The sequence below is a fragment of the Mytilus trossulus genome, chromosome 9, assembly GCF_036588685.1.
Source record: "Mytilus trossulus isolate FHL-02 chromosome 9, PNRI_Mtr1.1.1.hap1, whole genome shotgun sequence".
Lineage (NCBI taxonomy): Eukaryota > Metazoa > Mollusca > Bivalvia > Mytilida > Mytilidae > Mytilus > Mytilus trossulus.
In genome coordinates, this window is record NC_086381.1 from 55,598,166 (window position 1) to 55,601,617 (window position 3,452).

A 3,452-nucleotide genomic window follows, 5' to 3' on the forward strand; every position below is an offset into this window, starting at 1 on the left:
AGATGACATTACTATAATGTTAAGTAATATACAGTGACAATCATATTAGTTAAATGCTTGTTTTAAATCTATAAAAAAAGACAGATTATGCAATTTCTGTGTATTACAAGCTAAATTTATGTTTTGGTACAACGGAGGAGTGTTATGGAGAAAAACAAAAATCGAAAAGATCTTGGGTAGACACAACACGGTGGTCGCATATACACTTTTACTTTAAAAAAAACCAAACCAAATGAATTTTTATTTATTCTGCAGAATGTGATGTTTGATTATTTATAGATATATTCAAATGAACATTTCGGAGTTTAGCATGACGTCCATTATCACTGAACTAGTATGCATATTTGTTTGGGGGCCAGCTGAAGGACGAACGCCTCCGAGTGTGGGAGTTACTCGCTTCATTTAAGACCCATCATATGCTTAATGGTCGGGTTGTTGTCGCTTTGAAACATTTTCTATTTCCATTCTCAATTTTATTGAACATTTTCTGTGAAAATTTTACTCGATTAAACTTTCAATTTTCTTTTTGATAAGTCTGCGTCAAAAAAGCAGTGTCGTCCAAAGGCGAGTGTTATATATTTCCAGGCTAGACCATGTACACAATGCACCCAAATGGATGGTTCTGCAAATGTGTCTACACAAAAAAAGGTAGATATAATTTGGCCCCAACTAGAAAAGAGGGTACTAAGTAAAGTAGGAGGAACCCACGCTGCCTTGAAATATTGGAATATTTTACCTATCTTGAACTCAGACAAAATGTAGTATTTGTGTACTTACAAAACGAGGTTAACACACTCCTCTGAACTTGATTCTAATGTTTTTATTTTATTCGTTATGGTAAAGTTACAAAAGACCTTTTGTATTGCTGTTATGAAGGTGTAAACCAAATCTCAAAATGCGTTAAACGTATAGAATATTTACGCGTTTTGTTTTAATGAAGATCTGGACTGCAGGTTCCTTTTTTCTGTAGTTTTTTTATCATTGTTCTCTATTCTTTATATTTTAGAATTCTTTAAATCAAGTTAAGTACCCCATAATTTTCTATTTTTTATTTTTCTCGCTTTGTTTGGGGTTCGTTTTCTGTAAATTTAACCCATTATTACAATGTATCTATTCTGTAAACCCCATCCAAACCCTCTTCAATTAGCTTTGTACACATCAAACCTTCCCTTGAAATTATAGCAGAATTTTTTATCATTGTTCTCTATTCTTTATATTTTAGAATTCTTTATATCAAGTTAAGTACCCCATAATTCTCTATTTTTATTTTTCTCGCTTTGTTTGGGGTTCATTTTCTGTATATTTAACCCATTATTACAATGTATATATTCTGTAAACCCTATCCAAACCCTCTTCAATGAGCTTTGTAAACATCAAACCCTCCCTTGAAATAATAGCAGAATTTTTTATCATTGTTCTCTATTCTTTATATTTTAGAATTCTTTATATCAAGTTAAGTACCCCATAATTTTCAATTTATATTTTGCTCGCTTTGTTTGGGGTTCATTTTCTGTATATTTAACCCATTATTACAATGTATCTATTCTGTAAACCCCATCCAAACCCTCTTCAATGAGCTTTGTAGACATTAAACCCTCCCTTGAAATAAAGGCAGGAATTTTGGGATGTATTTGGCCTCTTTAAAACTTTTTAAACATCTTAAAACGAAACGAGTTAGAATTAACAAAAATAAGTAGCTGTATTTGACGCCAAGAGTTTTGCCCAAAACGTATCAATCATTTGGTAATTGTTGGCTTTTTAACGTGACGTGCAGTAGAAATACATGTATGAAAAGATACTAGCATGATACTAAGATAACTACGATGAAGATAGAAAGTAACACCATAATCATAATATAAAGATAAACAAAATGTCCGTCCTCAATTGTTGCATTCAAAACTTATAACTTGTACTTTATAAGAAAATACGTAGATGTGGTATAACAGTTTCTATTCATCACAGACCAAAATTACACTGATGTGAGAAGATATAGGTCTCCGTACGACTGTCACAATAAGCAAAACACCAATAATGTATATAGTAAGCTACAAAAGGCCACGACATGCTTTAAACATTGATACATTTTGACCTGCTAGTACAATCTCGACCAAAGTACTATTTTATCTGTAAAATAGTGTTCAGTTTTATCCAAGGACGTTTTGACATGAAACATTTCCTGAACATTTAAGTAATAAAATAAAAACTTTGTAACATTATGCAGTTAAGCATAACTTTATGGTGTAAATGTCCGTGTTTGATATGTTTCTCAGCTAATTATTTCATTTTCGTGACATAGTAATATCACTTTATCGAACGAAAGTGTTGAAAACATAATTATTTTTTTCAATTTTATTTCAAGTTATAAATACATTTTGGAACTTAGTTGAACTTTCTATGCGCGATTTGCAGATTTTATTTATTCATTAGTTTGATTCATTTGCGAAATCAGCAGAAAAGAAATCAATGCATTCATAGCGTATATAGTGAAGTAAAATTAAAAATGTTATCGTTTTGGAGCAGAATGGCTAAAAAGGAAAACAAACTTAGTAGTTCTATCATGTATAAGCTAATTTTCAGATTACATGCTGACGGTATTTGGGTATTTAAATGGGTGTTATTTGCAAAATCTATATTTGACAACTCAGGATTAGGTTATATGTTTTTTAACCAATACATTGATAATTCAACTATCAAACCTGTTATAAAACAGATTCAGTGGTTGTCGTTTGTTAATGTGTTACATATTTGTTTTTCGTTCATTTTTTTTACATAAATAAGGTCGTTAGTTTTCTCGCTTGAATTGTTTTACATTGTCTTACCGGGGCCTTTTATAGCTGACTATATGCGGTATGGGCTTTGCTCATTGTTGAAGGCCGTACGGTGACCTATAATTGTTAATGTTTGTGCCATTTTGGTCTTTTGTGGATAGTTGTCTCATTGGCAATCATACCACATCTTCTTTTTTTATATCTCCAAGATCAGTTTCTTTAAGTGTGGATCAGTTATATGAGGGCCCTCATGGGGTTTTTGATTATGTGATTACTTGGCCGTTTTTTTAATGATTATTTGATTATTAAGCCAAATATTTCATGATTATTTGATTACCTAGGACTGTATTTTTAGTTTATGATTATTTGATTACTAAAGATAAGCAAATATATAATGGTTATGTGATTATATTGGCAAAAAAATGGTGATTATGTGATTACTAGGACCCCCCATGAGGGGCCTCTTATATCGATAACTCGTCTCGTGGCGAATATTATAAGTTATTTAAAACTCAGTTTGGTCTTGAAAATTATCTATTACGTCTTCAAGAGAATAAAAGAGACTGGATTTCAAAACAGAGAACATGTTATCTAAAAATGTTACTTATGTAATTAATCATGTATTGGTGATGAATATCATTACTTATATGTATGTAATAATAGTACTTATTATGCTGTCATTGT